The sequence below is a fragment of the Amphiura filiformis genome, chromosome 8 (genome assembly GCF_039555335.1).
Source record: "Amphiura filiformis chromosome 8, Afil_fr2py, whole genome shotgun sequence".
NCBI classification, from domain to species: Eukaryota; Metazoa; Echinodermata; class Ophiuroidea; order Amphilepidida; family Amphiuridae; genus Amphiura; species Amphiura filiformis.
Window position 1 is genome coordinate 66,279,317 of NC_092635.1, and position 25,954 is coordinate 66,305,270.

Sequence of the window (25,954 nt, forward strand, 5' to 3'; positions counted from 1 at the left end):
ATTCAAAAATATTTGTTGATGACCTACTGCAAATATTCTAACATACTGTTTTATGTGTTGATTAAATATTTAGCATTAAAAGTTTGCAATTTTTTTTACAATAACATTTAATAATATAATAATAATAATAAAGACATTTATAAAGCGCTAGTATGCAATAAAGCCTCTTAGCGCTGTTATACAAAGGATAAAAACATTATAAAAACACATGAGTGGAGTACACAAAGTATATAAACTACATTACAGACTTAAAAGCTACCATTACAAACTTAAAAACTACTATTCCCCAAACACAAGTGACTGAAAATTCACAGGTTACAAAGCAATAATCTTGAGCAAAATTAAATATTGTTTAGTGTGTTTTTATACTAAACGTATTTTAATGCTTCCATGACCTTTATATAATCCGACATTTAGTGTTATTAAAACTTTTTGATCTAAATTTAAATCCAAAGTATAACATGTTTAAATGTTTTAAAAACATTCTTGTGTGTGCTGGGTAACTGCATTAAAATGTAATAATTACTGTTTATAAGTAGTTTGAATAGAATATCAGACTTATTTTAATGGTCAAGTGGATCATATTTTGAAGCAAATAGAAAAGATGAATGGACATGTTAAAAGTACTAAACCGTAAAGGGTACGTGTTTATACCAAAAAGGTGAAAGCAAAGCAAAAGTAAGACAAGCCAATACTATTTACAGATTCGATTTCACACCATAATGTGGTGTGATCAAGCAAATTCAGTCTGAAGTCGGTCATATTCAGTTCCTTATTGGATTGTAACACGCATTGGCAAAGCTACATTCTGCAGCAAAGCCCATTGAACTATTGGACAACTAGTTCAAAGGATTTGAACAGCTATAGAGTTACCAAAAACAGTAGGAAACAATTGTTGCCTTTGTTTGGCTATATCTATAGATCAATATTTCCGAATTCCGACAGATTTTACTTGATCACATTACATATGCTGAATGTTATTATTATACAATAAGTAAAAAGAAAGTTTCCACAATATTACATTATAATGCAAATGCAATCACGATTCAAAAAGGGCACTGAGTTTAATTGCTTTTTGGTGAAAATTTCCACAGACAGAATTCCATTATCTATTTCATTCACCTGTCACATTCAAACAGTGGATTGGTGCATAACCTGCTCATTTATTAAATTAATGTCACTTTGACTTTTCAAACTATTCACCACTTTGTTCTGCTTCATTTGACATCCTTCCTTCCTTCCAATACTGTGCTGCTCTCAAATGGCTGAGAATAAACGCACAATGTGTGTGGGCATGCGACGCATAAGACAACAGGAAAATTGTATACATTGGTACATGTATATAGAGGTGCGAGTAAAAAGGCTGGTGGTGAGGTTACTTCAGATAAAAGATTCTACTGATAAAAGAATCTGACATAATTATAGAAGAACCTCTAACATATTCATTATTCATATTAAGGCTGCATGAACTTGTTGACATGTTAAATCACACGATAAAAACGCCATTTGTTTAAGTAACCTGAAATGCAAGAGGTAGGGTTACTTTCAACGCTCTAGTCATAAATTTGATGCACTCACGCACTGTACACTGATTTTGGTTTGCAAAGACTAACGCCTGAAATCTCTTGGGTAAAAGATGCAATATTGAGCAATATTGAAGTGTATGTTTTCCAGTGAGTACCACTTTCAATGTAATACCATTTTAACACCCAAAGTGTGGGTAGCAGTTTGTATCACAAATCTGTGCAAACATGAAATATTCATTATATAATTCTGCACAGATCAATTCTGTATACAGTCGTGTAAGCCACACTAATAACTTTATTACAAAAACGGGTATATATAAAATATGGTGACCTTCAAATTGTTTTACATTAGCATACAAATGTACACGATATGTAACAATATGCATCTTATCTTAAGCAGATCTTATTTGTGTTAATGCTATTTACTATTCGATCTCACATATGCTGAATGCTATTATTATACAATATGTAAAAAGAAAGTTTCCACAATATTATAATGTAAAAGCAATCATGATTCAAATGAGCGCTGAAGTTAATTGCTTTTGATGAAAATTTCCGCAGACAGAATTCCATTATCTATTTCATTCACCTGTCACATTCAAACAGTGGATTGGTGCATAACCTGATCATTTATTAAATTTGACTTTTCAAACTATTTACCCACTTTGTTCTGCTGAATTTGACTTGTGTGATAACAGAAACTGACATTATAGAACCTCTAACATATTTACTTTGTTTATTAAGATGATGGAACAAGATTATTTCTTTTCAGGCTGCATGAACTTGTTGACATGTTAAATCACACGATAAAAACGCCATTTGTTCACGGAACCTGAAATGCAAGAGGTATGATTACTTTCAACGCTAGTCATAAATTCGACACACCCACGCGCAGCACACTGATTTTGGCTTGCAAAGACTAACGTCTGAAATCTCTTGGGTAAAAAATGCAAAATGAGCAATATTGAAGTGTATGTTTTCCAGTAAGTATTTGTGATTACAAAATCTGTATATATAGAATCTCTAACATATTTATTATTTATATTAAGATGATGGAACAAGATTATTTCTTTTCAGGTTGCATGAACTTGTTGACATGTTAAATCACACGGAACCTGAAATGCGCAGCACACTGATTTTGGCTTGTAAAGACTAATGCCTGAAATCTCATGGGTAAAAAATGCAATATTGAGTAATATTGAAATGTATGCTTTCGAGTTAGTAGCAATTTCGATGTAATACCATTTTAACACCCAATTTGTGTATAGGGTAGCAGTTTGTATCACAAATCTGTGCAAACATGAAATATTCATTATATAATTCTGCACAGATCAATTCTGTTTACAGTCGTGTAAGCCACACTAATAACTTTATTACAAAAACGGGTAAATAAAATATGGTGACCTTCAAATTGTTTTAAAATATCTTACAAAATGTACACGACACGTAACAATATGCATCTTATCTTAAGCAGATCTTATTTGTGTTAATGCTATTTACTATTCGATCTCACATATGCTGAATGTTATTATTATACAATATGTATAAAGAAAGTTTCCACAATAGTATAATGTAAAAGCAACCACGGTTCAAATGGGTACTGAAGTTAATTGCTTTTGATGAAAATTTCCGCAGCCAGAATTCCATTATCTATTTCATACACCTGTCACATCCAAACAGTGGATTGGTGCATAAATTGCTCATTTATTAAATTAATGTCACTTTGACTTTTCAAACTATTTACCCACTTTGTTCTGCTTCATTTGACTTGTGTGATAACAGAATCTGACATTATAGAACCTCTAACATATTTACTTTGTTTATTAAGATAATGGAACAAGATTATTTCTTTTCAGGTTGCATGAACTTGTTGACATGTTAAATCACACGATAAAAACGCCATTTGTTTACGGAACCTGAAATGCAAGAGGTATGATTACTTTCAACGCTAGTCATAAATTCGATACACCCACGCGCAGCACACTGATTTTGGCTTGCAAAGACTAACGCTTGAAATCTCTTGGGTAAAAGATGCAATATTGAGCAATATTGAAGTGTATGTGTTCCAGTAAGTACCACTTTCAATGTAATACCAGTTTAACTCACATAATTATGCTTAATGTTATTATTATACAATATGAAAAAAGAATGTTTCCACGATATTATAATGTAAAAGCAACCACGATTCAAATGGGCACTGAAGTGAATTGATGAAAATTTCCGCAGACACAATTCCATTATCTATTTCATACACCTGTCACATTCAAACAGTGGATTGGTACATAAACTGTTCTTTTAAAAAAAAAATTAACGTCATTTTGACTTTCCAAACTATTTACCACTTTGTTCTGCTTCATTTGATTTGGGATAAACGAATCTGACATATAGAATAACCTCTAACATATTTATTATTCATATTAAGATGATGGAACAAGATTATTTCTTTTCAGGTTGCATGAACTTGTTGACATGTTAAATCACACGATAAAAACGCCATTAGTTCAAGTAACCTGAAATGCAAGAGGTATGATTACTTTCAACGCTACTCATAAATTCGATACACCCACGCGTAGCATACAAATGTACACGACACGTAACAATATACATCTTATCTTAAGCAGATCTTATTTGTGTTAATACTATTTACTATTCGATCTCACATATGCTGGTGTTATTATTATACAATATAAGAAAGATTTCGCAATATTATAATGGGCTCTGAAATTAATTGCTTTTGATGAAAATTTCCGCCGCAGACATAATTCCATTATCTATTTCATTCAGCTGTCACGTTCAAACAGTGGATGGGTGCATAAACTGCTTTTGACTTTTCAAACTATTTACCACTATTTATTGCTTGTTTTGACTTGTGATTACAGAATCTGTATAATATATAGAACCTCTAACATATTTATCATTTATATTAAGATGATGGAACAAGATTATTTCTTTTCAGGTTGCATGAACTTGTTGACATGTTAAATCACGCGATAAAAATGCCATTTGTTCACGGAACCTGAAATGCGCAGCACACTGATTTTGGCGTGTAAAGACTAACGCCTGAAATCGCATGGGTAAAAAATGCAATATTGAGTAATATTGAAATATATGCTTTCGAGCAATTTCGATGTAATACCATTTTAACACCCAACTTGTGTATAGGGTAGTAGTTTGTATCACAAAATGTGCAAAAATGAAATATTCATTATATAATTCTACACAGATCAATTCTGTATACAGTCGTGTAAGCCACACTAACAACTTTATTACAAAAACGGGTATATAAAATATGGTGACCTTCACATTGTTTTACATTAGCATACAAATGTACGCGATACGTAACAATATGCACCAAGATGTACTAATAATTAGTCCGATATTCAGATTTACACTTTTAAAGTCGGTGACCCTACTTTAGGATATGGATTTTTATGCATGCATATAAAAACATTTTCAGCCTAAATGTGATTAATTAGAACAATTAATAAGTTGGTACGAGTGAGATGCATTGTGGTTTCTATCACTGTAAACAACGAAACAAGCAAAGGTGTGGCGTATTTTCTCGAGAAGAAATAGTGAGTTTATGTCAAGCAGTATCGTAATCGCTTTCATTCAATAGGCTTTTACTAACTATAGTGGGTAAAGCAGTATTCAGACTTTTCATTGTACGTACAATATTGTATGCAACATATCTACGTTGTTTAATCTATTGCCATTCTATTTACAGTAATGTTTAAGTTCTAACGAATGTTTGATGACGTAAAATCGATAATATATTTCTACTAGATATTACATGTAACATATTATCGGAACATTACTGGAAATAGAATGGCAATATATTAAATAACGTAGATATGTTGCATACAATATTGTAGTACAATACTCGGAGTCTGTGGAGCGCTTTAGCGTACATAATAAGCGTGGTTACCACAAATCGATTTCCCCATTTCTGATGTGATACAAAAATCTTCTCAATGATGGGGTAAATTGGGAGATAAGGCTGTCAATCGGATCAAAGATAAAACGTCTCAGTCGAATTCAAGACGGGAATTAAACTGTGTTATCCAATAAAGTTTTGACAATAGCCGAATTTCGTGTATGCTATACGAAGTATCAAGTTGGTACCAGTTACTGTGTTGGTTGTGTAGCTAGCCTATTATCATGATACATTTTAGCATACATACTATTAGCAAATTTACATTCGAGTTACGCTGAAGCGTTATGATAATGCTCAAAGAAGCTGTTTAAAGCGAATTTCTTTAACTTAAAGTTATGGATGAAAATGGCCTTCACATTAATTTGATTTTTAGATTCGACTTTCATTGCCCAATGGGTGCCCATTGTCATGAAATGGCAAGGTTCAATCAATGGTTCAATCCATAATAAATACATTAAATAAGTGCACGGATAAGCATGTCACTTACATGTCACAGAAAGCGTTTTGAAACGTCAAATTGTAGGGTAATGAGAAATATAGGATCTATTATAAGATACCAAAATCTGGGGGATGAGGCTGTCAATCAGGTAAAAAATAATAATTTAACATTGATTCAAAAGCAATGCTATGGATGCAATCCACTTCAGAGAAAATACTTCGCGATATTGCCTGAATACATAGATTTCCCAATGCATCGTCTCAATACCAAAGTTATTGCTTGAGTCAATACTACTTAGCACTTTATTACAGGATCAACTTGAATGTGCCTGGCAGGTGCTCAAATTGTAATGATAAATGGACAAGATTGCAGTACGTTAAGGTACTTTGCAAAAATGATGAAATATTCTGTTTTTATACTTATATTAACAGCGACTGCAACAACAACAACAGCAGCATCAATGGCAACAACAACGTCACGAACATGAATCGAACTTATTAATGATGACTGCTAAGTTTTAATGTTAGTTGAGTACCATTACCGTTATACTTTTGCTCACTCTTTTGCCGGAACAAATGTCATCAAAACAGGTAAGGTTACACAATTATTCAAAGATTCTAAATAAAAAGTGTTGTTTGACCTATCTGCAATGTTTCCTAGGTAACAGAGCAAAAGGGGTAAAACACATGGAATCCTATTGATAATTTTATAATGTACTAGTAATTATATGTGTTTAAACATCCTACTCTATACACGATATTCTTTATTGGAATTGTTGTTGCAATAACTGTCAAAAAAAGAACAACCTTTCACCAGTATCCCACACTAATTTTCTGCACCGATGTTCGTTGATTATATTGAATGTCAAACAGATAACGCCTTTGTACTGGGCTCTACAAGAGATCTAGAACATAATACCACAGTGTATTACCCTTGATTAAATGTCATGTAATATCTAATTCAACAATCAGGTGATCAAAGACAGAAACGCGTAATTTACAGAAAAAAAAGTATTCATTGTGTTTTAACAATTGCCTCTGGGGCACCGTTCAATTTATTATTAACTTAATTCGCGTACTAAACTCGCTTAATATTTGGTAATTATTAATTGTGCAATTTATTTATGTATCGTCCTTTGCATACTAGTATGTAACATCAGATACAAACTTCATACCTTACAGGTCTATAATACATTGTTTTCAATACAAACTATACTGATCATAAAGCTAATGTTTAGGGATGTCACCGTATGTCACAAGCTCGAATGTAGAGAATGGATGGGATGGGGTTACATATTATTTGTTTAACTAAGAGCTACTACGGAACATATTAAAGCAATCATTGTAATCAATGCATAACATGATCTTAAATTCGCAAGACTGTCTTTTGAGTTGAAATCAATCTGACTGACAACCTTTGAGAGTGAGTTGTTGACCCTGGCAGTTACAGCACATACCCTTAGGTTCTTGTCGTTGTTTTAACCCCTCTCGTTCGTGAGGCAAAGAAGATTGTCACAGCATCCCACAATTCGTTATTGTAAAATGTCACTTTCATCAGTCAGATAAAACACCTTACCTTAGAGTATCAGGTTGCTTAATACCCAGAGGAGGAAATGTTCACTGTAGTTTTTTTTTTTGTATAAAGTATGCCAGGAAGAAGTGGTTGGTTCCACTTCTCTATAAAATTTCATTATCAAAAGTGGACTTATTAAAGTTAACCTCTTTATTATTAAAGTTAACTTCTTTAAGAAAAAAGAGTATGCGGTACTAAGTACAGCCCCGGTACAGCTTCTTAACAGCAGTAAGTATACGATATATTACTGCAGAGCGTCATTGGGCTCTCAGACTTGAAGGGCAACTGACGTCAGTCAGACGTCAGTCTCGGCTCAGCTGGTGTAACATTCTTATAGAAATGAATAGTGGGATGTGGGAATGTCATCTTTTTCTTTCGTAAGCCATCTGTCAATCTTTTTATCTGAAAAGTTTGAATCATCAGCTTGAACTTGATCTGCGTAGACTGCGTTTATCGAGTTGGCAATGTCAATACGGTGGCTAACACGTCAAAATTGTGCCTCAACTAAGGGGAAAATTGAGTGCTGCTGATTTTGTTATCATTTTAAGTTAGTTAACACGCGAATCGTTTTTTATTTTTTGATGGAAATAAATTTTCCAGAGATGTGAATATTGTCTAATCCTCGTTCAACATGAACAACGAAGGGAGATGCTGCAGCCCCAACTATTTTCTAGTAAGCTAGTATGAAAGTTGGTGCCCTTTCAAATGTACCACACTTGCTTGCCGACTATCCCAAGTGTCAAGTATAATACGCGGTTTGTTCAATCGTTAAGGTTAACAATTATGTTAAACTGTTGCGATTTGGTAGTTCACAGCATCTTGCGAATGGTAGAGAGATTTGCTAAAAATCGCATTGATTGCATAGCGAGTGTGTAGAAAAGTTACTAAGGGCTGACTTAATGTGGTTCTTTTCCTCGGGAACTTGTTAAGAGTCACTGATGATGGTGTCAGCTCTATATTAGAGAGTTCGAATTACTCCTGACTTGTGTACGAGTGGATGATGGGAACCAAACTGGAGATGATCAGTATGTGTGGGGTTCCTATACACCTTAGATGTCAGGGTAACATCGCTTTGAACAGATATCAAACAGTCGAGAAACGCAAGGGTAATGTCTTTGCACAATTCTTGAGTGAATTTTTTTGTTGTCATCCACGCTATTGATGTGTTCGAAGAACCCGTCGAGCTCGCTACATGTCATCGATAAAACGCAACCAAACCTTCGGTTTTGTACCCTGGTTCGACTTCAAGGCCTGTTGTTCGAAGCTTTCCATACAAAAATTCACCACTATTGGTGAAACGGGGGAGCCCATAGCACAGTCATTTCCCCTTGTAAGAAAAATATGTTGTGTTCAAACAAATTTCAACCATTTCTACGATTTGTTCAACCTTCAAGTTTGTCCTTTCACTCAGTGTATTATCACTCTCCAAACCCTCTTTCAGGGCAAAGTCAGGTGGTGTACATGTGAAAAGAGCAGTTACATCATAGGATGTTATAATTTCACCTTTGCATAACTTGAGATCTTTATTTTAATTGAAAAAATCTTGCGTGTTCTTAATATGGTAAGGTGACCGACCAAGGGCCAAGTATTTTGGCAGCGTGTTTGGCGAGGTAAGTTACGGACCTAATGCTACTCACTATGGGCCTGACAGGAATTGGGTCAGGTTTGTGGATTTTTGGAAGCCCGTAAAACGCCTGTACCACAGGCTCAGAGGGTGGGGGGTCTAACTGTCTCTTGAGCACAATGTCTATGGAACCATCAGTAGTGATTTTATTGGTGAAATCAGTCATTCGCTTTCTGTAGCCACTGGTTGGGTTGTAGCCTACCGGTTTGTATGTTTTCTTGTCCTTGAGCAAATCATTGCACTTGTCATCGTAATCGCTTTCATTCAACGCAACAACGCATGTACCTTTATCAGCTGGGACTACGACGATGTTATCATCCTTGGTTAAATCTGATAAGGCTTTCCGTTCGTCCTTGGTGATATTCGACTGAGGCAATTTGGTATTACAAAGCGTTTGACAGATTTGATGTCGTAATGAATCCACGTCCGATGGTGTTAGATATGCTACTGGAACTTTCTCCGGTACCATAAATACCAATTATACCAATACCAATTATTCCAATAAATCAAGCAAGTTTTCAAAATATATGATTTGTAGAATGAACTTTTGTAAAACATCAAAGTGTTATATTTGAATAATATATTGATTTGCTTACTTACTTGCTTATGTCGACTTGTCTAGTCGGACTTATATTGATTGACATAAAGACTCATATTGATTTAGATAATGAAAATCGATATTTTGGCTGCTTCGACCAACAATACCGCTTCTACCCTTAAGCGATCACAACCTCCGGCTCCGTTTTCGATTTTGCGAGCATGTGCACAATTATGCCTGGGCTTGTACCAAAACAAACCTAAAAGAGGTTTTGTCTCCAATTGACAGACCTAGCGTTTGTTCTTTGGTTTGTTCACTGTATAAAGGTGACATTCGATACGCTTTCTGCATCATCACATTGGACGCTATGCATTGAATAGAGTTAATTAGGGATGATTTGCCTAAAAGTAACAGGAGTTAGCAGAAAAGTAATACATTTCAATAATCAGAATTGCAAATTTAATGGAAAAAAACATCCCCTGGCAGAGTTAGTGGCGCCTCTTGCAACTCCGACGTTTATATCGACGATACACAGGGATATAATGCTATTCTTTCACGTGAACATGCAAGTCGAAGTACAATCGATCACATAGTTGTTTGATGTGATCGTTGAATTTTCCCAACAAAACATCATAAAATATTCAATTCTAGATCTTGACAATACCAAGAGCTATCACACTACTTTTAACATATATTTTCGATTCTATATCAAATTATTCATCTTTTTCTGCTGTACATTTTGTGTGCAAATTGAGGGCGCTATTAACATACATTTATAATTTTAATTAGCCAAATGAAATAAGTTATTCCTTACAGTTCATGATAACAAGTTAACATTTCGTATTCATTTGTCTTTTAAGACGCACAGATTTAAGATAAATAGCGCCATCATTGTTCAACTTTGCTTTAAAATGTTTTACATGCCAACAAACAATGGCTGGAAAATAGTCTAAATCTTCATAGCGCATCTACATCTACAATAAAGTTATAAAGCACAAGTAGCGTAAGTAGAAGTAACACCCCCACCACAACCACGTATGAGGAGAGAAAGTACATTTTTGAGATGGTATTAATATACATCGACATCCATTTGAAGAGAAAGGAAGCTCATTATTTTCCAAATGCCGTCATAATCTGTGGGAGTTGAGTTTGAAATAAGAAATCAAAACCGTGTTTTATTACCATACTAGAGACATCCTAATAATAAATGATACAGTTTTCAACATTATAAAACAAGCGTGACGTGCAACAGTTTATTGTGTGTCAAGATAATAATTCGCTGAAATTTCCTTTCAAGTTTTGTAATTAGTATTGTAACCTAACACTACGGCTAGAAATTTATTACTAGAGCTCAATATATACTTCGTACTCTATCAATGAGCGCGTTAGCTATCAACGAGCAAGCTGAGCTAATCAATATAATTTGGTTGTTTGTATTTGCTATCTAATAATGCTGATCTGGGGTTTGTTTGCGCAGAAAAACCATTATATAATGTTTTGTTAGAAAAATTAATAAATGATCACTTTTATAACGCAAACTCTTTTGGGTACTAACTTCCGAATAAAAAGACGATATCTCGATAACTAGACGGACTAAGTCTATAAGAGACTTATTAAAGTTAACCTCTTTATTATTAAAGTTAACTTCTTTAAGAAAAAAGAGCATGCGGTACTAAGTACAGCCCCGGTACAGCTTCTTAACAGCAGTAAGTATACGATATATTACTGCAGAGCGTGATTGGGCTCTCAGACTTGAAGGGCAACTGACGTCAGTCAGACGTCAGTCTCGGCTCAGCTGGTGTAACATTCTCATAGAACAGAATTGTGGGATGTGGGAATGTCATCTTTTTTTTTCGTAAGCCATCTGTCAATCTTTTTATCTGAAAAGTTTGAATCATCAGCTTGAATTTGGTCTGCGTAGACTGCGTTTATCTAGTTGGCAATGTCAATACGGTGGCTAACACGTCAAAATTGTGCCTCAACTAAGGGGGAAAATTGAGTGCTGCTGATTTTGTTATCATTTTAAGTTAGTTAACACGCGAATCGTTTTTTATTTTTGATGGAAATACATTTTCCAGAGATGTGAATAATGTCTAATCCTCGTTCAACATGAACAACGAAGGGAGATGCTGCAGCCCCAAATATTTTCTAGTAAGCTAGTATGAAAGTTGGTGCCCTTTCAAATGTACCATACTTGCTTGCCGACTATCCCAAGTGTCAAGTATAATACGCGGTTTATTCAATCGTTAAGGTTAACAATTATGTTAAACTGTTGCGATTTGGTAGTTCACAGCATCTTGCGAATGGTAGAGAGCTTTGCTAAAAATCGCATTGATTGCATAGCGAGTGTGTAGAAAAGTTACTAAGGGCTGACTTAATGTGGTTCTTTTCCTCGGGAACTTGTTAAGAGTCACTGATGATGGTGTCAGCTCTATATTGGAGCGTTGGAATTACTCCTGACTTGTGTACAAGTGGGTGATGGGAACCAAACTGGAGACAATGATCAATATGTGTGGGTTTCCTATACACATGCGGTACTAAGTACAGCCCCGGTACAGCTTCTTAACAGCAGTAAGTATACGATATATTACCGCAGAGCGTCATTGGGCTCTCAGACTTGAAGGGCAACTGACGTCAGTCAGACGTCAGTCTCGGCTCAGCTGGTGTAACATTCTCATAGAAATAAATTGTGGGATGTGGGAATCTCATATTTTTTTCGTAAGCCATCTGTCAATATTTTTATCTGAAAAGTTTGAATCATCAGCTTGAACTTGATCTGCGTAGACTGCGTTTATCTAGTTGGCAATGTCAATACTGTGGCTAACACGTCAAGACTTTGTTATCATTTTAAGTTAGTTAACACGCGAATCGTATTTATTTTTTGATGGATATAAATTTTCCAGAGATGTGAATAATGTCTAATCCTCGTTCAACATGAACAACGAAGGGAGATGCTGCAGCCCCAAATATTTTCTAGTAAGCTAGTATGAAAGTTGGTGCCCTTTCAAATGTACCACACTTGCTTGCCGACTATCCCAAGTGTCAAGTATAATACGCGGTTTGTTCAATCGTTAAGGTTAACAATTATGTTAAACTGTTGCGATTTGGTAGTTCACAGCATCTTGCGAATGGTAGAGAGCTTTGCTAAAAATCGCATTGATTGCATAGCGAGTGTGTAGAAAAGTTACTAAGGGCTGACTTAATGTGGTTCTTTTCCTCGGGAACTTGTTAAGAGTCACTGATGATGGTGTCAGCTCTATATTAGAGAGTTCGAATTACTCTGACTTGTGTACGAGTGGATGATGGGAACCAAACTGGAGATGATCAGTATGTGTGGGGTTCCTATACACCTTAGATGTCAGGGTAACATCGCTTTGAACAGATATCAAACAGTCGAGAAACGCAAGGGTAATGTCTTTGCACAATTCTTGAGTGAATTTTTTTGTTGTCATCCACGCTATTGATGTGTTCGAAGAACCCGTCGAGCTCGCTACATGTCATCGATAAAACGCAACCAAACCTTCGGTTTTGTACCCTGGTTCGACTTCAAGGCCTGTTGTTCGAAGCTTTCCATACAAAAATTCACCACTATTGGTGAAACGGGGAGCCCATAGCACAGTCATTTCCCTTGTAAGAAAAATATGTTGTGTTCAAACAAATTTCAACCATTTCTACGATTTGTTCAACCTTCAAGTTTGTCCTTTCACTCAGTGTATTATCACTCTCCAAACCCTCTTTCAGGGCAAAGTCAGGTGGTGTACATGTGAAAAGAGCAGTTACATCATAGGATGTTATAATTTCACCTTTACATAACTTGAGATCTTTATTTTGATTGAAAAAATCTTGCGTGTTCTTAATATGGTAAGGTGACCGACCAAGGGCCAAGTATTTTGGCAGCGTGTTTGGCGAGGTAAGTTACGGACCTAATGCTTCTCACTATGGGCCTGACAGGAATTGGGTCAGGTTTGTGGATTTTTGGAAGCCCGTAAAACGCCAGTACCACAGGCTCAGAGGGGGGGGGGGGGTCTAACTGTCTCTTGAGCACAATGTCTATGGAACCATCAGTAGTGATTTTATCGGTGAAATCAGTCATTCGCTTTCTGTAGCTACTGGTTGGGTTGTAGCCTACCGGTTTGTATGTTTTCTTGTCCTTGAGCAAATCATTGCACTTGTCATCGTAATCGCTTTCATTCAACGCAACAACGCATGTACCTTTATCAGCTGGGACTACGACGATGTTATCATCCTTGGTTAAATCTGATAAGGCTTTCCGTTCGTCCTTGGTGATATTCGACTGAGGCAATTTGGTATTACAAAGCGTTTGACAGATTTGATGTCGTAATGAATCCGCGTCCGATGGTGTTAGATATGCTACTGGAACTTTCTCCGGTACCATAAATACCAATTATACCAATACCAATTATTCCAATAAATCAAGCAAGTTTTCAAAATATATGATTTGTAGAATGAACTTTTGTAAAACATCAAAGTGTTATATTTGAATAATATATTGATTTGCTTACTTACTTGCTTATGTCGACTTGTCTAGTCGGACTTATATTGATTGACATAAAGACTCATATTGATTTAGATAATGAAAATCGATATTTTGGCTGCTTCGACCAACAATACCGCTTCTACCCTTAAGCGATCACAACCTCCGGCTCCGTTTTCGATTTTGCGAGCATGTGCACAATTATGCCTGGGCTTGTACCAAAACAAACCTAAAAGAGGCTTTGTCTCCAATTGACAGACCTAGCGTTTGTTCTTTGGTTTGTTCACTGTATAAAGGTGACATTCGATACGCTTTCTACATCATCACATTGGACGCTATGCATTGAATAGAGTTAATTAGGGATGATTTGCCTAAAAGTAACAGGAGTTAGCAGAAAAGTAATACATTTCAATAATCAGAATTGCAAATTTAATGGAAAAAAACATCCCCTGGCAGAGTTAGTGGCGCCTCTTGCAAATCCGACGTTTATATCGACGATACACAGGGATATAATGCTATTCTTTCACGTGAACATGCAAGTCGAAGTACAATCGATCACATAGTTGTTTGATGTGATCGTTGAATTTTCCCAACAAAACATCATAAAATATTCAATTCTAGATCTTGACAATACCAAGAGCTATCACACTACTTTTAACATATATTTTTGATTCTATATCAAATTATTCATCTTTTTCTGCTGTACATTTTGTGTGCAAATTGAGGGCGCTATTAACATACATTTATAATTTTAATTAGCCAAATGAAATAAGTTATTCCTTACAGTTCATGATAAAAAGTTAACATTTCGTATTCATTTGTCTTTTTAAGACGCACAGATTTAAGATAAATAGCGCCATCATTGTTCAACTTTGCTTTAAAATGTTTTACATGCCAACAAACAATGGCTGGAAAATAGTCTAAATCTTCATAGCGCATCTACATCTACAATAAAGTTATAAAGCACAAGTAGCGTAAGTAGAAGTAACACTACCACCACAACCACGAATGAGGAGAGAATGTATATTTTTGAGATGGTATTAATTTACGTCGACATCCATCTGATCAGAAAGGAAGCTCATTATTTTCCAAATGCCGTCATAATCTGAGGGAGTTGAGTTTGAAATAAGAAATCAAAACCGTGTTTTATTACCCTACTAGAGACATCCTAATAATAAATGGTACAGTTTTCAACATTATAAAACAAGCGTGACGTGCAACAGTTTATTGTGTGTCAAGATACTAATTCGCTGAAATTTCCTTTCAAGTTTTGTAATTAGTATTGTAACCTAACACTACGGCTAGAAATTTATTACTAAAGCTCAATATATACTTCATACTCTATCAATGAGCGCGTTAGCTATCAATGAGCAAGCTGATCTAATCAATGTAATATGGTTGTTTGTATTTGCTATCTAATGCTGATCTGGGTTTTGTTTGCGCAGAAAAACCGAACGTATCTTTTGTATTGAACCGCTTGAAGAAACGTTTAATCCTCGTCCTCACGGTTGTTTGATGGCATGTAAAACTGAGTCATTTTAAAGAAAAGTTGAACAATGATGGCGCTATTTATCTTAAATCTCGTTTGCACACTTGTATAATGATATTAGAACATCAGCAAAAAGACTAACAAATAACAAGGGAATTTTCAAAAATGTTTTATCATGAAATGTAAGGTATAACTCACATTATTTGGCTAATTTAAATTTGAAATATATGTAAATAGCGCCCTCAGTTTGCACACAAATATACAGTTTATAGAATAAAAATTAGTACACAAGGCAGAAACAGATGAATAATTAGATATAGAACCGTAAAATCTATGTTAAAAATTGCTACAAAATAAATGTGTATATACAGTTTATTAATGTGATAGCTGTTGGGGTTATTCAGGTCTAGAATTGAGCATTATATAATGTTTTGTTAGAAAAATTAATAAATGATCACTTTTATAACGCAAACTCTTTTGAGTACTAACTTCCGAATAAAAAGACGATATCTCGATAACTAGACGGACTAAGTCTATAAGAGTGAAACGAAAGAAACCTATAGACGAATCCAAGGAGCCAAGTCATGGTCAGGATTTGGTCGGACATCTTCGGGTAGCCGCTAGCACCAACCTGGTGTTTTGAGCGTCCAATTGTGCAAATAAAAGCCGCCTAACACCTAGAGAAGATGCAAGGACGAGGAGGGTTAATAGAATAATAGCTAATAATATATATAATGGAAATAATTCCGCAGGTAATCCCGTCGCATCTATTCATACATAGTCCTTTTGTTCGCAAGTAGGCCTATACATCAATGCATAGATACCGCGTGTAGTTAATCCGATTATTATGTCACTTCAACAGCGAATAGACCATGCTGTGTGTTTTGTCGAAGGAACTGTATTGTGTTATTCTTTTGTCTACCTGTGTTTTCGCGGAAGGTGTAAAACGGGTGATGGAATGCAGTTTAATATTTCCGCCAAGGCCGAATCATTTCACATTTTGAGTGCATTGTAGCCGACGGCTACCCAACTAAAGGCTGCTAGTCAGGTGTAGGAATGCGTGAATTTGGATTCCTCTATACTGGGCCTCACCAACCCATCATCTATGGTCATTATTGATGATCGGTTCCACGTCTGAGTAAGATGATGGGGTAAAAATCGCATCACTAAACATGTTAAAATGAGCGCAAATGATAGATGGACGATAATTTTAGGGGAACAAACCCGCAGTTTTTTTTTAATTTACCCCTATTTGTAGTAGTAAAGTTAAACTGACACCTGAACACGGCGCTTCAAATACTATTGGAAAGGTGGCAGATTTTGGCTATATTTGGTATATCTATTTGCAGAACTTGTCAATTTAAAGTTTATGGATACTGAGAAGAAAGAACTTTATACATGTCATACATGGTGATACTAATGAAAGTAGGGCACGGTGTGATAAATTATGTTGCTAAAAGTAGACGCGTTTCTAATTCTGGTAGTGTACGCGGTACAATTCCCTCAAAGTAACCTAATCAGGACTTCATGTATGATTCATCCAATACGAGATTAAACAAAAAGCCATGTTGTTGAACGCTACAGCATTAACACCACAAGGAACCAGTTTAATCAATAAGATATATAAAGAATTATATCTTATTACACTTTCATTTAGATGAAACTTTACATCACCATCATTATTATGGTACATGTTCATCAATGAAGCGGTAATATTTTGTGAAATGCAATTCTTCATTCTGCAGACGACTTACAGCCAAGATACTTACGTACGTTTACCGTATATCTAGCAAATATCCGTAAAATGAATTTTGATAATGAACATCTAGAGTACATTTAGCTATGATGTGTTTTTCATATTTACAGATATAATTTGTATTTAAGTCTTTGGTGCTAAAGAGTAAATGTGTAAACAACTTGTCAATTTGTTTGGAACATGTATAATTGATTGTCAATAGAGTTGTGCGAAGGCTGGGTATCATATATGGATCATTAGTTAGGTCAAGATCTTTGTTTATTGCATGAAGATAAAGTCGTTACTGTCAGCTATCTTGGGTATCACACCTACGGTTGGACAATCTGATGAAAGCGTTTCTTACTACAATCTTAAGGTTAGCAACTATTTTAAACTGTTGCGATTTGGTAGTTCACAGCATCTTGCGAATGGTAGTGAGCTGTGGCAAAAATTGCATTGATAATTTCATAGCAGGCGTGTAGAAGAATTCAAATATCACAGATATACTTTTGTAGGAACTGTGGTCCATGAGTTATAACAACAATAAATCAATAGCAACAATAAATCAAGGAAGTTTTCAAAGTATATAATTTGTAGAATGAACTTTCGCAAAACATCAAAGTGTTATTCAATAAAATTTTTAGATAATGAAAATCAATTTTTTGGCTGCTTCGACCAACAATACATGGTGTACTTATTTACGTCTTATAGTCTACTTGTACTTCAAATTTATATCACACTGCACTGACACTTAATGCAATCTACAGGGTGGTTTTATACAAAACCGTGACTAGAAAATGTGCATATCCATCATGAACATAGTGCTGGTCGGAAAAATAGCCTTCAGCAAACAAACAACATCAACTTAAAGTAAAATCAGTTTCACCTTAATTATATTCATGTTGGGAAAGCGTTCCAATTGCATGTTAAATCAAACATGCTGCTCTAACCTTAGGCTTTTTTTTTTATCAAGCACTCAATTTCCTTTGAGATAGTTTGCAGAGTAATCTACATGTCTGAAACATCAATCGCACACTAGACGGGGATTATGTACGCATCATGATTGTTTCATGTTTATGGAGTTAAGCAACATCCATACCGAGTGAATCAAAATAAAGTATACAGTTTGAAAAATGGCACTAGATTAAAAAATGTATGAGGTATTTGGTCAAAATGTTGTAGTTGATAGCTGCATCAACATATTGTCCCACCCACCCACCCCCCCCCCCCACACACACCCACACAGCTGTAAAATCACTGGTGTGTGACCATTAAGAAGGACTCAGTGGTTAATTTTGTGTGACGAATAAAAATGCACGTTACATTAGGTTATAATATTTTTGCTGTAAATTTTCAAAAAGCGTTTTTGAATATTATAGAAATGTTTAAGACCTTTAATTTAACCCAATATTTAAACATTTTCTGGCAACATTTTCTAACTTAATGTCGAAAACGTTTTGGGTTTGCTAGGTATACATCAAGAAATCGCACCATATCTTTAAATAAAGTCCGCACAAGAAGTAACTCAGCTGTTATAAATACGCCTATAGATTCAGAACTAATAATTGTTTTCACAACATTTCAACATAGAGAGAAGCATGATTTATTTACGCGCATTTTGATACCCCATTCGTCAAATGTCAACAATATTAACAACACATTAGTGCTTTTACAGAAAAATACCCGAATTTAAAAGTTGCAGTTTACATCTATCAATTGTTATAATGCCAGCACTGTAAACACGTAAAGCCCGCCATTATCTTCGCGCTTACTTCAAATCAACACAAATAACTGCAACTTTTAAATTGGGGTATTTTTCTTTCAAAACACTGCTGTATTGTCAATATTGAACACAATTGGACAAATGGGGTATCAAAATGCGCGTAAATAAATCATCCTTCTTTTTATGTTGAAATATTGTGAAAACAATTATTAGTTCTGAATCTATAGGCGTATTTATAACAGCTGATTTACTTTTTGTGCAGACTTTATATAACAAGTGCTCAATTATATTAAATATAAAAGAACATCCTTTGGATGTCTCACAAGCTTCTTTGAAGATTTATCCAGAAGTTGTTCGAGTCGTACAGCTATAACAAAATGTAAGAAGACACCCAAGACGCAAGAAATTCACCAATACATTCACCTGGAATGTTTCTTGTATTTAGGGGAAATTGGGTTAAATGATCTTAATGCTAGCAATTAAAGTATACATTTATATAAGAACGGATTCTTGTTGCGTCAAAAACATGTAAATTCGTTTTCATAATGCGCAGATAATACGTATCAAGTTGCGTGTGTCTTTTATAGAATACGTAAACTGACACCGAAATAAGATCTTGTAAGAAGATATTCCAACGCGATTAAACCGGTATTGTCGATTACATAAGCTTTCCGTATGCTTGGTAGAAGCTTATTTCAGACCCATAACTTTTCCGTGATACGGAAAACAGATCATTTTAACGGAATCGTAGGTAGAAAGTGGAAAAAAAGATTTCATGTACATGTAGTTGGAAAAATAACATTGAATTAATTGAAAAAAGTGAACAAAATACGGACTTTAGATAGTAAAGCGTGCAAAACACGGAAAGCTACACACAAACAAAACATGGGAAGTGACATATTGACAAAACGGAATTTCAAAAGTAGAACACTGACTTATGATTCTATACAAATCATTTAAATTCTGGGAACGGATTGAAAATGTGATATGAAGTAAAATTTTAATTTCAAAAAAGAAAATGTCAAGAATTTTAAGAAATGAAAGCTGTGTTATTGCTCAGTTCCATGCATTATTTGGTCTTGTTTAGTTCTTATATTAAAATACCCAACAGGTTTTAGACGATACGATTTTTTCAAGGACAGCCTGTATTCGGGGTATCAAACATTCGAACTAACAAGTAACAAAATTACAACATAGATAACTGTCAAATTAAGAAAATTATCAATTATCAGACGAATGGTACTGAGGTTTTTTAATTTTTGTAATCAGGTTAAACTGAAATCGACGTTAATACTTCATCCATATGAAATTATTAATATGCGTGAATATTAATACACGTCGCCATAAACCATTCACGCATATTAATAGGTTCATATGGATGAAGTATTATTAGTTTATTCAATTATCACAAGAACAACTAATTAGAAAACGTATATTTTAATTTCCGAAATCGAAGCGTAATTTGTACTTGTTGAAAATACACCCATATATTCAATTCTGTGTCGCCATAAACCATTCACGCATATTGATAAGTTCATATGGATGAAGTATTATTAGTTGATTCAATTATCACAAGAACAACTAATTAGAAAACGTATATTTTAATTTCCGAAATCGAAGCGTAATTTGTACTTGTTGAAAATACACCCATATATTCAATTCTGTGTCGCCATAAACCATTCACGCATATTGATAAGTTCATATGGATGAAGTATTATTAGTTGATTCAATTATCACAAGAACAACTAATTAGAAAAGGTATATTTTAATTTCCGAAATCGAAGCGAAATTTGTACTTGTTGAAAATACACCCATATAATCAATTCTGAGTTCTAAGGAGGTAAACAAACATTTTAAAAGTGCATATGTTTGTCTTTGAACATGATTTGATACTTGCAAAAATATTGTCGCTGAAGAGAGAGGTTGATTTTATCACTGCCAATACATGTAATGTGACAAGAGGAAGCACACATCTTTGGCCCGGAGGATTTTATCTATGACTGTTTTGGAGTCCAATTTCAGTGGTAATACGACGCCATAACACTAAATGGAACTGTTCTGGTTGATGTGATTCAGGGTACCGAGAAAATGTAATTATAAACTGTTATGCATTGAACTTGAGCTTCAATTATATTGATTTTCATACAAAAATACAAATTTTATAACATGCCTATTTCATTTATGTTTTCTCAACGTCAAGGTAGGAAACTGCAGGATGTTTTTTTAAAGATGGGATATAGGTTATGACCATAAGTAAAAATGCTACACGGTATTATGCTATTGTGCCTTTATATTGTGAAAGACGAAAGTAAGCAACATTTCATGTAAATATTTATTTTAAAAATTGATTTAAATATTTCCACATAAATCAGTGAAATGTAATCCGTCTTATTTAAGAAATAATATTTATATCGAAGTAAACATATTTTTCAGTGTCTGACTAAAAAGTATATAGAGTTGTTATAGGAGATACAGTAATATGGTATACCACATTTGAGACTAATTAGGCAGGTTTTTTGATGATATCTTCGGAAATACACTGAGTTGGACCTTCTAATTTCAATATGTTTATGAGCCTTTCACTTGAAATCAATATATTACATGATCATGATGATTACCATTAATAAAAACACAGTAGACTACCAATATCACGCTGTATAAATGTCGGCAATTCCATTAGGAATTAGACACATTTACAAAAAACATTTACATGTTCTTTTTGCATGAATGCTTGAAAGGGATGACATTTTATGTTATACGTAGGTTTTAAAGAATTTGATTTTCCAAATACCGTAAAACTCCGTCTACAAGCATATATATATATAGTGTTTTTATGAAAGCTAAATTAATTCGATGCAAGCGTTAATATACCAATATAATAGATTGGTCTTAAAATAATACTTGTTTGTATAATTTATGCTTAGATCCGTAATTTATTTGTTCAAATTCCATAATGGCGCCTGGATTAATGTAGCTTTAATCAGAGGCACTCTATATGCTTGTAGACGGGGTTTTACGGTATATCAGGTCACCTTCCTTTAACATCTGCAAACAAATGTTACATCGGATAACATTAACTTTGACTGGCATTTTTTCGTTAACAGCATGAACATATCAGGAATATTGATATTGCCGCACCTGGCTCATTTGTCAGGAATGACAACATTAATTATTTTCATTTTTTTTAAAAATCGATGCATTAATTTCACGACACAATTAACTTATCTGCACCAAATGACAACATTCCATCTAACATATGTTCTTTTCAAAACCGCAGTAACAAAGTACAATTGGCGTCAAACGATATATTTATTGAAATGTGATTGTTTAACAATTTATTGTTTAACAATTTACAACGGAATACTCAATAATTATGTAATTATAATCAAAACTAACCCAAAGTGAGATGCAAAGAGAGGGAAAAGTGTAGTTCATAATATCAAAGGGTATAATTGATAGACCGATAACGCCTTTGTAATATGAGTCCAGGAGATCTAGAATGGGTTGGTCAAAATCATCAAAATAGGTAAGGTTACAACATTATTATTAATAAAAAGTATTGTTTGACCTATATAAAATGTTACCTAGGTAACAGGGCAAAAGAGGTAACACACTGTGAATCCTCTTGATCTATTTTGAATTTTATGTAACGAAACTTTTGCCACCCTTTTGCCATGACGCACGAAAATACTTATGCTATAGTTCATAATATCAAAGGTAGAGTTGATATACCAATAACGCCTTTGTAATACGGGTCCATCGATCTAGAACAAATGCTACAGTCCATTACCATTGACTAGATTGACTGTGCAATGGAAAATGCCATTTAATATCTAAATCAAAAATCATAAGCGTAAATTACAGAAGCTGTCATTGTGTTTTAACAATTGGGTTCTAGCGAATCTGATTAATTACTACTAAACTCGCAAGATTGATAATAACATCAATTTTGAAATGCATTTTTGTAACTTTTTGTAACTTAATATTATGTAAAACAGATAAAAACTATACATACCTGCGACAAGTCTAGAATATTTTTTTTCGATATAAACTGTATAGATCGTAAAGCTAATGTTTATGGATATCAACGTATGAACTCAAGGTCGTATGTACAGGAAGGTTCGTATAGGGTAACATACTATTTGTTTTACTAAGAGCTACTATGGAACATAATAAAGCAACCATTGTAATCAATGCATAATAGCATCTTGAATTCTTAAGACCGTCTTTTGAGTTGAAATTAATCTGACTGAAAACCTCTGAGAGCGAGTTGTTGACCCTGACAGTTACAGCACATACCCTCAGGTTCTTGTGGTTGTTTTAACCCTTCTCGTTCGTGAGGCAAAGAAGATTTTCACAGCATCTCACAATTCGTTATTATAAAGTATGCATAGAAGAAGTGGTTTTCCCCACTTTTATAAAATGTCGTTATCAAAGTTGACTTAAAAGTAATAAATGCAGGATAAGTACAGGAGCTTCACAATCAGGTACGCATACAATACAAGGCTTTTATAGAGCTCCATTGATATCAATTCTGTTGGTCTCTCGGACTTGAAGTGGTTTTGACAGACGTCGGTCTCTGCTCAACCTGTGTAACATTCTCATAGCAATGAATTGAAGGGCGTGTGGCGATTCATCTTATTTCATACGTCATCTTTTTGTCTGAATTATCAGCTTCAATTATGCCTCGCTATAACTTGGTTGGAAATGTCAATACCGACGTTGGAAATCATGCCAAAGATTGCACTGCTTTGATTTCTAGGGAAATGTGAATATCATAAATCTTCGTCCAACTAAAACAAATTTCTAAAATGAACTACGAATGGGGATTTGGGACCCCCCAATATTTACTATAAAACGTGGAATACCAATATATTTACTACCAATGTATAGTTACATATAGTTACAGGAATTGTAAAATTTGTTCATTTCAACTTTGTAAAGATGAGAATCCCCTCTGATTTAATCAAGTTGAATCACGATAACAAAGTTAGTCAGACCTACATTATTTTTAGATCTGGAAATCCCCAGATCTTGCAGAATGATCATTGCATTGCATAATATTGAAAAACCAGTTGCTAGAATAAGGGAAGTAGTGAGCTATTAATATAATGAGGGGATCTTACCTTTTATTATAATGTAACAATGATTTCGCAGTAGAACTATGATAGTGATCCAAGTGTGAGATATAGGATTATAGCGCAGAAGATGGGTACAGCCAGTCAAAAGTGCTCCTTTTCCGGTCAGATTTTGAGTACGCCAAAAAGGTGCATTTTCCCCAAAAGGGAATTGTCTGTCAGGGCCAGTGAAGCGGTATAGAACAATTCCTATTCCTGAAAAGAGTGAGTAAAAGCAACATCGTTCAGCGATTATCTAAGTTTTTGTCAATTAAATCATCAATCTGGTCGGGTTGAAACTAGCCCCCCTCCTCCTTCCCTTGTTACAAAATATGTTCAGTTAGTTGAGAGTTAAATGGGGTCTGCTCCCTGAATATGTCTAAAGCCGACATTGGAGACACGTCTTTTATCATCACGTTGGACGTTATGCATTGAATAGAGTTGACTAGGGCGATTTGTCTAAAAGTAGCAGTAGTTAGCAGTTAAGTAATGCGTTTGAATACTTATAGAATACAAGACTTGGAGGAGATAAGTGAATTGCAAATTTAATGGGAAAAACGCCCTTTGCAGAATCACCGGCGCATTTTACAAATCCGACATTTAATGCGACGATAAATAGGACCATAATGCGCACAGCTAGCAATTCGTCAATGTGAAAATGCGAGTAGAAGTGCAATTGATCAATGGCTGAACAAAAGACTTTAACATCCGCACAGCGCATTCACATCACCATGCTTACTAAGTGTCATTACCGTCCCATAACGCATATTACAATGACATGGCGTTTCAAGTTAGCTCAATCGATAAGGCGTTCGACTATGGTGCGAGAGGTTACGGGTTCGAACCCTGGTGGTGTCAAATATCTCGTGGAAAAATTGAGTTAGCTTGAAATTCCCTGGACAAGGAACTCACTGCTAATTTGTCTCGTTGTAACCCGTACGAAACTCGGGGAGCTGATCCTGGTTGCGATGGTTATTTGTGGCATGTCTAGGGTGTGCGCTCTTGAAGCAGCAAAGTCCCTGATTTGTTGTTTAATGGTTTATGGAATGATGTGGGCCATAGTGGTCAGCGACAACCTGTAAAGTGTGCTGAGGCTTGTGGATCAACGTCTAGGCGTTGTGCCTGTGCGTAGCGCACTATAAATCACTACGCTTTTTTTTCTTCTTTTTTTCAAATACTTTGCAAATAAGGTGAGCAGATGTTGTTATGTTTGTTTATCAAGAGACTTCACAAAAAGTAACGCAGCCGTTATAAGTACGACCTTTAGTTTCAGAACTATTAATCGTATGTACAATATTTTAAAAAGTAACGCAGCTGTTAAATCCGCCCACAGCTTCAGAACTGATAATTGTGTTCACATTATTTTACATAGAGAGAAGGATGGTTTGTTTACGCGCATTTTGATACCTCATTTGTCAAATGTCGTTCAATATTAACAGCGCAGTAGTGCTTTTAAAGAAAAATACCCGAATTTAAAGGTTGCAGTTTACAGCGATCAATGGTTATTACGCAAGCATTGTGGCACGTAAAACCCTTTATTTATCTTCGCGCTGACTTCAAATCAATACAAATAGCTGCAACTTTTAAATTTTTCTTTAAAAACACTGCTGTGTTGTTAATATTGAACGAAATTGGACAAATGGGGTATCAAAATACGCGTAAATAAATCATCCTGCTTTCTATGTTAAAATAATGTGAACACAATTACTAGTTCTGACGCTATAGGTGTATTTATAACAGCTGAATGATGGTTTACTTA

General features: G+C 34.8%; 1 protein-coding gene across 3 annotated transcripts in view; it reads right to left on the bottom strand.

Moving 5' to 3' along the window:
- LOC140159373 (QRFP-like peptide receptor) overlaps positions 1–25,954 on the bottom strand; it is a 214,301-nt gene that overhangs the window by 133,712 nt on the left and 54,635 nt on the right. For all 3 annotated transcript variants that reach the window (XM_072182823.1, XM_072182824.1, XM_072182825.1), the window contains exon 2: positions 24,205–24,411. The gene's annotated coding sequence lies outside the window, so the exon portion shown is untranslated. The remainder of the gene's footprint in view (positions 1–24,204; positions 24,412–25,954) is intronic.